This window comes from Apus apus, chromosome 4, assembly GCF_020740795.1.
Source record: "Apus apus isolate bApuApu2 chromosome 4, bApuApu2.pri.cur, whole genome shotgun sequence".
NCBI lineage: Eukaryota > Metazoa > Chordata > Aves > Apodiformes > Apodidae > Apus > Apus apus.
The window spans coordinates 21,902,903-21,916,449 of NC_067285.1; positions in this window are offsets into that span (position 1 = coordinate 21,902,903).

Sequence of the window (13,547 nt, forward strand, 5' to 3'; positions counted from 1 at the left end):
GCAGAGTAAAGGACTACCAAATGAGTTCACAGAAACTAACTGGAATTCAACCCACTGTGGAAAATAGGAAGGATGCTGGAGAAGCTGCACCATAGTCTTTATTTCCAGCAAGGCTGAATAAGCCAAACGGCAGCATGTAGCAGTGTGCTGAGTGGAGCAGTGCTGACTAGTGCCAGATAGAAGAGAGGGCATTAGCAAAAATAAAAGACCTGGGAAGGGTAAGAATGGGTGGAGTTAAAAATCAACCTGGGAGGGTGAGGATAAGAAGGAAAAAAAAAAAACAAAAAACCAACAAACCAGATGAGTAGGCATATTTTTAAAATAGACATTCTCTGGTTTTCTGCTGTTAACTTGGGGTTTCACAAAGAACCAAGTAATTTTCTTCTCTATGCCTCTGCTGTCCAGTCTGTCTATTTAGTGTGAGTAACTCCACGTCTTATCACTCACAAGGCATTTACAGGGCATAAAATTCAACCTGCCCTTCTCGTATGTGGGGTTCCTGGCACTACTTCAGCATAGCAACAAAAGAAAGTAAAAACCAAAACACCCAAACCTCTAGAATTGTGTGAAATGCTGCATCATCTTAAAATGATTTATTTTTTGGAAGATGAAAGTGAGAAAAAGTGTTAAAATTCTTAACAATTATTTTGCCTCAGACTCTACAGAGAAAAATGGAAAGATGCATCATTTTCTCATGACTGACCACAGACTCAATGTCATGTACACAGAAAAATACCTTTATAGGTGATTATTCTTGTTGCCTGTACAATACAAGATATCTCAACAATTTTTTACTTCATCAATCGAGTATCAACCAGAAAAATCAGGTTCCTTTAGTGTGCCTGGTTGTTCTCCCTTCCTTCTCCCAAACTGAGGTTCATTTGTTACCTCTGAAAAATCTTGATTCAAATGAGCCTAAAGTGGATTTGTATGTGTAGCTGATAAAAAGTAGCGTGCATAGAATAAAATTTGGAAAGAGAGGAGCTTTTTAGCAAGTGAGTATAAAATTTATATTTTAAATAAAAATTAGCATTCTGGAGACAAGAAAACATCAAATTACTCTTTTAGTATGGACTATTTAGCCATCCATCTAGTTTAGTGTCTTGTCCTCAGTAGTGACCTATTCCAGGCAATAAACGTGAGGAAAGGGTAACAGGAGGGATCGAAAAGAAGATAGAGAAGGGAAAGAAATCAAAACAGGCCAATAAAGAGATTCTTGTAACTATAACTCAAGTGTATACTGCACACTACTCCATTAGAGTGGCCTTCCTCCTGACCCCAAGCTGATGATCAAAATATGCCCTGAGGCAAAAGTATCAGTACCCCTTGTAATTTTGATCCTAGCTTGTGTAGTGCATACGCTATTCTGTTTCATGTCAATGCCTAATCCTTTTTGCTACTTACTAAGCTATTTAAGTCAATAATATGCCATGGCACTGAGTGTTGCATGTTAATTATATGGCTCATAAAACATATAATCTGATATAATTGCAAATTTGTTGTATTTTAATGTCACTGAGTGCTCTCTCCTGTTATTAGAGAGGGTCAGTAGGTATGTCCAAATGGCCAGCTCTGTTCTATACATCTCTGCTCTTCAGTGCCATGGGTCATTGCCCCCAAGTAAGTCTGGCCAAAGGAGGGGGTGGCTGCAGTCTGGCCAGGTCTCAGTGCCTGGGTGCACCTTGGCAGGTCCTATGTACCTGCTGGCAGCTTGCCTGGTTCCCCAGCTCCCCTTAGTGACTCAAGGGAACATGTGCGTTTCACTGGGACTTTTGCAAGCCACCTAGACATGAGGTATTTTCCTCTCAGCTTGAACTTTGTGTTTCAAAAGCACAGGTTAGGTCCTCAACTAGAAAAGGGAAGGATTCTGTGCACTTAGAGCTAATTTAGCTGCCATAAGCTTACTCCACACAGTCTTTTCTCTGCAGCCTTATCCTACATTTACCAAGGGATCGATACTGGGTTCATTGATTGATTTCACAGCCTGATCTGGATTCCTGTACAAGTGCATGTCATATAGACAAAGCCTGGTGTAAGCTAACACATGGACAGTCCTGAAGAGCTGAGAACTTCACTCGCAGACCCATACAGAAGGGGTTGCAGCAGCCTGATTTTATGTTTCACCTCATGAAAATCCAAGTCCCTCTAACACTAGCCTGAACTTTAGGTTAGAAACTGAGTTATCTCTAGAAGAGTAGACTTTCCAGTCTCCTCTTGTATGATGTATGAATCTTTCTTTGCCAGAGAGACACCACTAAACAATTTTGGAATGCTGAGCTGCAATGTCTACTGGCTGGTTTCTTAACTCATCAGTTCCACAAATTATTTTTGCTTTTATAATATCTAAACTATTCTTTGAAACGTATCAGTAGGACTCTGTAGAAAACACCAGCGAGGATTACAGAAATCAGACAAATGTCCTGAACAGTAAGAACAATTTCCTCTAGTTCTGTATCTATATCTGTATCTATAGCAATATGAATAACTTATATAGTTTTGAGTTTTCATCCTATCTCCTTGTAACTGGCCAATGCCACTTGTTAATCCAGTGAAGAGCAGGGTTTCTCACCATTTACAAGGCAACAAGGTCATATTCCATGAATTCCTCTAATATTTATCCAGTAACAATAACCAGAATATTAAAATCACCCTCAGATGAGCTTGGCCTCAATATGTTTCATGTCTCTTGCTCCCCTTGGCAGGTGGATGACAGAGAAGCAGATTTTGCTGCTTCATCAGAGCAAGTGAACAGATCTGTGTGCCCAGCGCCAAGTGCAGCTTAATACAACTCTGCTGCCACTGAAGGGTTACTGTGTGGGCATACGATAGAGAATAAGGGGGGAACATGTTGAAACATTCATTTGAACGTGCCCATTGAAGTGGAATGTCCAGGAGCTACTTTAAGATTCACACTGTTTGTTTAAACAAGATTGCGTGACTCAGTAACTGTTATGTAAAGGATGAACACAGATTTCTCCGTATATCCCGGATATCTCCAACAACTTAAAATATTGCATGGGATTATACATCACTGATTAATGAATACTAAAAACTAATGCCACATCCTGGGGTGGGGTCTCACTCATTTTTAAATAAGGTCTCTGTCCAGGGGAGGGCTAATACTGCAAAAAAAAAAAAAGATCGTGGATGGACAGTCCCCATGAGCTGAATACTGTCTTTCACAGTGTTGAGAAGAATATGCACAAGCAACTCCTTCATTGCTGTGGGTCACCCATAACCTAAAGGAATGAGAAACGAGCACTTCAGTTTATGTGGATCAGTCATTGCTATCTATTGCTACTGTTAAAAAAAGACTTCCGTTTAGTGCCAGCTACAGCAAATTTTGTTTCTCTGCTTTTTAAAATGGAGCACAGAACACTGGGAAAAGCTCCAATTTAACTTTCACCACCAAAGACATCGTAACATTTGGCCATTACTAGCTCTGTTTGAATTTAACTCAAATTAAAGATAAACTTAATGAATCTCACAATATCCATCTTCCTTCCTCGTCATCTCAGTTGAATTCATGGCACAATCCTTGGGGAGATACTAAGCTTTTTCCATTAAGTTCTCAGGTCTTGATTTAAACGGCTATGGATTATTGTCCTAGAATAAGAGTGCTAGACACCAAATCTACACTGCATGACACTTGAGCCACTTGGGATTACAAAGAGACCAAATAATTTCCTTGGGGAATCTGCTGTCATACCGTATCTTGAAAGATCAGTCTCAAACTGTAGTCTCTTCAGAACAAGGCATCTGTCTGGTCTTGTTTGATAAAATAATGTGCATATCTTGTAGCATGTTGTAGACCTATCAGTTTTAACTGAATCAGCTCTCAAATCATAATGCCCTACCAATTAAACATCAAACCAAGACCAGAGTTATATAATGTTATCACAAAAAGATAAAGTTATTAAAAAAAAACACAACACAATAAAAAACAACACAAGGTTTTGCTTTATTCCAACTTAAATATAACTTAATAGTATTCCATAAAGCTTGATTATTTTTGTCAAACTTGCAGTTCTCAATTTTTGGGTTTTGAAAAGAAGCACCCTCTATTCTTTACACAAGTGGGAGTGCAGCATTATAATACACAAAATGACAGAAACATCCAGCACGAGATCCCTTTTCTTTTCCCCAAGAGATTACTCTGGATCTGGGAGACCTCATAAGCAACATTTAATCATCACAGACTCCTGGACCGTTATAAACCATGAAGTACTGTATGTTCACATCACAAATGTCACTGCCATAATTGGCATGAACTGGCCCCTCCTGGCAGTCTCTGGAAGTCAAAGTTTACAGAGCCTGCGCTTTCCTGTCATCACCAGGCAGAAGTCCTTTCAATTTAGGACTAAGGCAGGAAGGGTGTATTTTCACTAACAATGTCCCTGGTACAAGTACAAAGGAGTAGATGCAGAAGCAATTAGTGTCCAAAGTTTTCCACCATCACTTTCGCCAGCACTGAACTCCCTAATAACACCTGTTAGCAGAAAATACTGGTTTTCATTTTTTCATCTCTCAGTCCTCTTGGTCCAGTGCTTCATCTCCTCTGTTTAAACAGTAACTGTTTAAACATGACCTTGACATTCTTAAGGCAGCTGGTAAAACCTCTCCACTGTAAACCAGCCAGATTAACATTATTGCATAGGGGATTTTTTTAAAAATACACTTCAACCAAAATTGCCTGAATGTTTATGAGAGGAGAGATGGCTCACAGGACTCTTCAAAGAACATTGGCAGCAATTTCCTACCCCGAGTAAAAGAAATTAATTAACGCACACATCCTGTTTATCATCAAAAGAAAATCTGGCTCCAAAGAACAATCCAAAGGAGAAGGCCTGTGAGTGTTTACAAACACAGCCTGAGCCAAGAAGAGCAGCAAGAGGGTATTTGAGAACCACAGTGAAACCACCACCCAGTACCTGGACCGTCCAGTTTCTGCAGGGTTTATTTCACCCTGTGTGTGATGAACAGAGAGCACACAGTGAGAAAGATGGGCCTGATTCCCCACCCAGAGCAACAGTAAAACTGTAACACCCACAAAACCTTCAGGAATAAGTGAAGTAAATAATGTTTCACAATGAGAGAAATTAGGCAGAGAGCAGGACAGTGACTGTTTCATAACCTCACAAGAGTGCAGCTGTCACAGAAAAGCAGAAATCAGGTTGCTCCTTCAACATGAGCATAAAAAGCCGCTTTCATATAGATCTTGATTTTGGGTGAAGGTAATTCAGTGGTGCCACTCGAGATTTCAGCACAGGGTGCCATTCACAATTAAACACTCCCTAAAACTTTGTTACGCTCCTGCAACACTTTTCTGTGGCGTGGCTGTGAATGTTACTTCTTTCAGTGTCTCCTTCTGAGTGTATTTTGTTCCTTACATCTTGTTAATAAAAATAAAATGCAAAAGAAAAAAAAAAAAAAGATGGTTCTTGACAGGTTAAAAAAATTACATCCAAGATCTGTCAGTTTGGGTTGGGATCCCCATTAAGAATCCACCACACTGAGTCTGCAGTGACACAGACTTCCTGCCTTTTAAGGGCAGGAGGCAAATACACCTGACTGTGTGGAAATACAAATATTTGCACATTCTAAAGCCTTCAAAATATGTAAAGGAATTTCTATACTGCAGAGGAAGGCATTATTTCCATATTTAATGTCCTTATGTTACATTTGAAAAGTACTAACAAAAAATACATCACAGCAGCAGAATACAGTGCTAGCTCATGGCTCTTTGTCTCATGAATACTTGCAAATCAGAGAAGTGCATGTGAATGCATGAAGCAGAACTGTGTTTCTGGTCACTAAGATGTGGATAAGGTGACTCATGCTGAGGTGTGCATTGTACATGCAACTGGGTGCTGTGTCACCTATGTGGATCTATGTACTACAGTGGCATAAACAGGAACAAAAGCAGTCAGATACCATAAACTGTGCAAGAACAGATGAAAGGCATTTTTACATATTTCTGTCAAGACAAAAAGAAGCCAGAATATGTAAAGGCCAAGGATCTGGAGACAACTAACAAAGTGAGCTCCCTACAGCAAGAACAGATAGGCTAATGGGTGGGTCAAAGAAAGAGTGACAAAACATTTTTTGATCACGTGAGAAAATAAATGCTGCATTTCAATTATGGGCCTAACTTCATTTAGCTTTTGGCTCCAAGTGTGTTTGGAAGAGGATGTGTACTATGTGATCCCATGCAGCTGTAGCGTTGGGCTGTCATTCTCAAGGGAAGAGAAAGCTCCCTCTAGAAATCACACCTGCTGGCTGTAAATAAAATCGGCAGAACTAACATCTGTCTCAGCTTTCCTATCTGTCTCAGCTTTGGCACCTGTCTCAGCTCCTAGGCAGGCTTGGAGGTAGGTGGAAGCACAGTCCGGACTGTTCTGACTCCACTGGATGGCCTCCAAGCTAGGGCTGGGATGGTGTTAGTCCAGGAGCTGGGGTAATTCATTTGACAAATGATGCCAGCTGAGGACTTGAAAATCCTACTCCTAGCACATACTTCCCTTCAGCAGGGGGAAAAGAGGAGTTAAAAACTTATTTGTATTGCATGTAGAAATACTTTTACAGAGTGAAACTCAGGTTTTACAGGCACACAGAAAACTTCTGGAGCTCACATATGATACCATTTCTCTTTCTACAATAGGTTGCTTTGAGGATAGCTTCATTTCACACCCATATTTTTTGTCATCAACATAGACACTCTAAGATTTCCTATTTATTTTCATCTATATCTTCATCCTTTTGTCTAAAGTGTATAATCCTCTTGTTCTCTTGGGATGGTTTGTACTTCTTGGTAACTGAAACAGTTTTTTCAGCATTTTCTAAAGCAATATTTACCAAGATGGAGATCACAAAGGTGGCTGTAGAAATCACCGGTTTTTGCAGCACACGTGACTTTCTAGTACAACTGACAACAGACCTGTTTTGTTTTTTTTTTACTAGGGGTAATGTTTGGGGTTTTTTCTCAGTTTTGAGCTATGATTCTCAATACAGCTGATTTAGAGATGCAGCCTTCTTACAGACACCTTGTGCATTAAATGTCCTTGCTTGTCTGTTTCCACCAGCTAACAGACAGAAATTTATCTAATTGCCAGAGACTAGAATCTGGCCTCTTGTGTTTGGAATGTCTTTTACTAGCTAAAACTTTGCTAATTACAAGTGTTGTATTAAGTGAAAAGGATATTTTTATTCTCAATGGTTTCTGGTAGCCACAAGTCTACTACCCTGCTGTTTTAGCATAATGTTTTACTCAAACGCACAACACACGGTGCTTCTAGCCTTAGGCCAGTGTAAATGTGAGGCTCAAAACCAACAATATTCAGAATTCAAGTTTCCAGCATAACTTCTGCCAATGCCAACACAGGCCAACCATCAACAAGGTCCTGCATATACTGGCCTAGTGTGCAAACCTGTTCATGTCAGTGGCTTCTGAAACCATTTTAGGGAGAGGAGCAGAGGAGAAGCAACATTTGGGACTTGCCTGCAGCTTTCATCACTGCCTTAGAAGTGAACATGACATTTGGGAATGATACCTGTGGAGACCCATTCCCATGTGAGTTCATTCAGCACAAGTGAGAGGGAGAAGCAGCACTGCGGAGTACTTAGTCCATGAAGGCCAGCCCATAGTGTACACAAGAAGTTTTGTAGCAGTAAAGATATAAGAAGCAGCAAAAAAAAAAAAAAATAAACAAGCTATACACAGTTAAAACAGACACGAGACATCAAGAGAAAGGTGAGGAAAAGAAAAAGTTTCAGCAACTACAGGAACAGTCCTGCTACTGCTGACTCAAAAAGAGGCCTCTCTGTGAGACACAGAAATGCACTGCCAATGCAATTTAGCATTTCTAAAACAAGCATTGGTATGGCAATATCTTAGATCCTACAGATGGCAGTAAAAAGGGCACATCATCAGGAGATTACAGTACACAAAACTATGAAAGATGGTCCAAACCACATGGCTTCAGGTTTCTTCTTTAACTGTCAAAGAATATTAGCAGAAAGCAGAGGAGCCTTGGCTGAACTGTGTGCTGCACTGGGAGAGATTTTATCACCAGTCAGGTGTTTGGGATGCTCAGACATCCTCAAGGAAGCACTACCAAGAGACACCCAGCAGCAGCAGGTCCCTGGCCAAGTCTGACTGTGAGCGCTCACTGTGAGGATAACTAACTTACCTGCAACCCTGGCTACAACTGGATAACTGAATATGTTAATCTCTCCCAGGTGTAAAGATCCCAGCTGTCTTGACTGCCTGAGGATTAAAACCACATCCACAACAATAACTTTAGACTATTTAATCCTGGGGTTTAATTATCTAAGAAAACACTTCCAGTTTAAGGAGTTATGAATTACCCACATTAAAAAACTGTGTTCCTTTCAATGAGCTTCATCTGTGTGTCTTACTCTTGACAACTTCTGCTTCTGTTGTAGCCTGCACCTGTAAAATCCTCCTTGTGCTTATTTGCTAGTGTTCCCTTACAATAGGATCCTGAAGCAGGTGACTCTGCCTTCTCATCATAAATCATTTCCTCTACTGAATAGTTATTGTGCCTTCTTGGAGGCAAGCAGAGTTCTTTGGAGATGGGCTACTTATTTGCACAGGTCAGCAAGTATTTACATAGTGATGTACAACAATTAAATGATATTATAAAAGAGTTGCAAGAATAAGTAATGTCTGGTCATCGTTACATAGGCAGAACTCCTAATCAAGGCAAAAAACTATTTAGAGAAAGAGCTGGGAAGAAATTTCTCTCTCTTTCTGTGTTGTTTATCTCAGTGGAGAAATCCAAAACCACCATTTAGATTCAGTGTCTTAGGTTTAAAGAGATTTTTAGCACTTTTGAAATTCTCTCTATCACTCAGTATTTTTTTAGCTATTTAAAAGAGAATTGACATATCCATTAATATATTTGAGGAAAATACCAGATTTATATAGGACGAAGTTCATATTTTCAAATTTGATTTCTAATAATCTAATTAAAACAGTCTTTTAATATTACATATAAAAGGAAGGGGGAAAAACACAGTGAAAATGTGGAAGCATACCCCACATTTCCATCATAATTCACTTAAGTAATTTTTCCTGAAAATTACTGCAGGTTTAGTGTCAGGCTGGGCAAGCTACAAGGTACTAATTCCTTTTGTGTCCATCTCAGAAAGCTCCTGCTGCAAAACTTTTCTAAACACATTTCTAAAACAAACCAACCTACCTTAATTATTGGTTTCTTCTGCTTTTCAGAAAATACTTATACCGTACCATGTTTGTATATAAACAGTGACAGAGGAGAAATCAAAAACCCAAAAGCATATCCTACAGCACCCAGGAGAAGTCTACTGTGAATTATGGTTTTCCAGGCTGAAGGTGCTGCTTGCTTGTGTCACACTACAGGCAGGAGAATCTCTAACCACTGGTTTTAACAGTTTGCCTAGACAACCTTTGCTAAAAGCTCCATCTCAGAGGGTATCTCTATAGGGTTTCTTCAAATAGGTCTCTACTAGGAGAGGTTAACAAAGGGATAATCAACATGCATATATAGCATAGCAAGAAAAAAAAAGACAAAAAAAGACTTCAAATACATCTACAGGAAAAGAAGACAAAAATGAAAGCATTTACTTAATTAGCTCAAGTAATGGCCCCACTGTTAATGAGTACAGGAAGTGAAAAGAAGCAGACCAGATCCTATAGGGAGGTATTCCAGTGTAAGAGAAATTCTTGAAAAACACACAGCAGCTCGCACTTGAGAAATACAGCTGATCATGGTTACTGTAATTAGACAAGCACACACTGCCCCCAGAAGGCAGCATCCCATACCTTTCCACTGTTGCTTTTTGCCACTGCTTCACGTTTGCCTGCACTAACATTTATTGTGAATAAATGTCGAGATGCTTGGGGGGAAAATAAATCCCAGCTTCATGTATGAAGTGATGGACTGTGAGCTGCACATTATTATTCAAAAGTAAGAAGGGCAACAAGGGTAGCCAAATATATGAAATTGTGCTCTAACAGAGATGATTAAGTAAACTGGTACTCTTCAGATTAGAAAGGAAAAAAATGACAAGTGATGTGAAACTTGCATATAAAATAACTTTACATTATGAAGCTAGTTCTGGTATTTTCCCCTAGAAATTCACTTACTCAGGTAGTTTTAGACTTGCTAGGCTAATAGCTAATAGCTCTTGGAACAACTGAGTGACATGGTCCTTAAGAGTTCCTCACAACTCTGCTGCCACCTTGGGCTCCCAAAGAGTACATCAGGGCCCTACAGAAACACACTGCTCCCCAAGTGGTCTGCCCCAACCTCCACGGACTCATAAGCAGCACTCACCACCATTCCTGTCCCATAGCCTGAGCCTTGGACTGAGAAGTTGGCAGGAACTGAGGAGAACTGAGCTGGTGCTTTCTGAAGGAGTCTGGTAAAATCTCATGACCCTGTGCAGGCTCTGAATGCTTCCTCTGGCCGTCACCTGGGTCTGCTCAGGCTGATGACAACCCTCAGCAGCCCTTGGGAGAACCCAGGGAGCCCATCCAAAGATATCTAACTGGCTTCCACCTTCAGAGGAATTTTTTTGCATGATCTTCTCACTTGGTTTATATTTCTTGATATATTACTTTCCTCTGAAGCCTGTAAGAGCTCTGGAGGCTTTTCTGACCTTCTTCTCTGCAGAATTCTCATCTACAGTAACACAGTTCCCATTGCCATTTCCTAACAAGCTTAAAATTTTGAAATCTGCCCTCACAAGAGTCTTTGCTGGCTTTTTGCAGGCCTTAGTGCTTTCATAAATCCACTGATCAGTAACAGTGCAAGCAGCGCTGCTAGAACAGCAGAGGGAAGAGATCCAGAGGGATGCTGGTCATAAACACGAGAGCAGTCTGAGAAGTCCGAAAGCAAATACCTTCCATACACCTGGAAGAGCGATGGAAACACTCCGAGGCGAGCGGGCAGCGCACCCGGCATCAGATTCCTTGAGGGAGTAGAAAGCGGGGCGGGGCTAGGCCGGGAGGCCGCTGCTGGGTGGAGGGCAGAGCCATCAAGGGAGTTGTTTTTATGGGCACAGTATTCAAAATCTGACAGGGCAGAGACTTCTTTTTGAGTTGCCCTCCTCATCAGTCTGAGAAATTTTACTCAAAAATTTTAAGGACGCAACCTGTTGAAACTCGTTCAGAACGTACTCTGACAGAATCGTTTAAAATAAGTTCACTGGGTTTATGCAGGCTGTACAAATGACAGTGGTTGGGGTTTTCTGCAGCTCAGCTCCTCTCCCCGCCAGAGCGCTCCGCTCCGCTCCGCCCGGGGTGCCCGCGGGAGCGGCTGGGCGCGGTGCTGCCCTCCCTCACCCGTTTCGCACAGTCTTAATTCCAGCAGTGCCCCAGCAAGCGATCAACAAATCTAATCGAAATTGGGAGTCTCCCGCAGACTCAACAACGTGGAGGAATTGATCAAAGCGTGAAGAAGTTCATAGAAATAATACAACATGAGACATGGCACATTTCTGCAACAACATCCAGTTTAAATGTTAACAGGCTGCTGGAGCTCATAGTTCTTGAAAGTTGTTTTAAAATAAAAGAAACTTTACTTTTCAAATAAAGGGATTAGTTTGGGAACAAAGGTGCCTTGCAAAAGCTGTGCCCAGTATTACAACACCAATGCCATCAGACAATTTCAATTCACAAATACAAGCCTGGAGCTGTCAGATTTTCAGCTGCTGGCTCCACAGTGGCCTCAGATGAGCCCTACACGTCTTGCTGCTATCTCTTCGCAAGATGCTGGTAGCACTTATCTCTCCTATAAATCACACACAGAGCTATGACTGACAACTGGTATTTAAAGAATGAAGACTTGTTAACAGTCACTGAAGTTCTGCCAACTAACAACCCCACAAATTCACTCTGTTCTTGCATGCGTGTACTCATTTAGCTAATGAATATCAATCAGTGTGTGGGATTAACTGGACAAACCTGTATCCAGTGAGAAATTAATACTATTCAGGATGTGCATCCCTCTCAGCAATCCATGATTAATACTTGTTTGTAGCAGAGTTTATGCTTTTCATAAGTTATAGAATAATAAGACCGAGTTTGCTCAGTTAACTTAATTTTTCTAAATTCAGTACTCGAGGTTGTGGGTCCCCAGGTGGCTTGCAAAGGACAAACAAAAAATTGGGAGAAAATCACTTTTGCTGTGTGCATCCCCGTTGCAAACAGAAGGAGGGGCTGTTGTTTGCAGTTTAGAGTTTCCAGGACTGTTCACCATGGCCAAGGGAAATGTTTACTACAGCTCTAATGTGTTACACACTGTTGATTTTAATTGCTTTTAAAAATGTGAAGACAACTGTGATATTTGGAAGAGGCGAGCTGCACTAATAAGCTGTATTCTATAGCAGATCTAGTTCACACTGTGCCATGCAGGCTTCTATGTAAAATTTTGCCAGTAGCCTGGGAAGCAGAGAAGGAAAGGAAGATGGAAGAGGTCTATGTCCTTTCTTATAGGATCATACAGTAAAAGCAGCTATCTATAGCTACACAGCTATCGAGCTACTACGTTAAACCTTATTGTGAGCAAAAGCAACATTTAACATCAGATTTAGCAAAAGTTATTTGGTCAGATTAAGAACTATCTTGGGAATTAGTGCCTTGGTACTTGTGTTAGCAATATATCTTGGTTGAAGGCTCAGAGGGGTTCCTCAGATCTTTGGGAGCACTCCAGTTCCAGACTAATGTTAATCCAGAGGCTGTTCCCAAAAGATTTCATACCCTGGTCCCAGCTGGTGAAGTAGGAAGGAAATTCATTACTTCCTTCCGCTGGGAAATTGGTATTCTGGGATTCTGACTCACCTAGAAGTGGGTTGGAGGTGCTGATTACAGCTGGGGGCTCTTGAGAGATAGGAAATGGTGGAATTTACTTAATCCAGCCCCTTGGAATCCAAGTGCGTAAGGCTTCTTCCTGGGGCTTGTATGGAGTCTCAACCCCAAATGTGTGTGCTTTTCTCACTAGCAAGAGATGAGCCAAGTAAGAATGACATTTCAGAGAGTTAGGAAGGTTTGCCTCAGCAAAGCTGTACAGCACAGACTGTTTGCAAGTGCTACGTGCCAGGGCCCTGCATACACCTCCCTTGCCCCTGGGTTTAGCTGTCTGTGCTCCATGTGTGGACTGACAGGGCTTGGCTGTTACCTGGGATCAGACTGGGAAACCAGGCCCTGCTGTGCTTTTGCTTAGAAGCAGCGCTGGAGCCGAGACCCTCAGCCCTGGGCCTTGCCCAAGCTATGTTGAAGGTAGGCACAAGCATGGTGTCCTCCCTCCCTGCCCCACTGATCTCCTGGGCTGACCTCAGACATGCCCCTACAGGCTCACCTGGCAGCTGGGTGCTTGGCTGAGGCTGGTTACCCGGCCCTGCTCGCCATGCTGGCGGGCTGCAGTCTGGCTGGTGCGGGCACAGCCCCGCCTGCCCTGGGGTGAGTCCCTGCTGCCAGCTCTCCTCCCCCGGGGAGCACCTGCTCCTGCTGCTCCCTGGTATTCCAGGCTTCAGAATAGCCC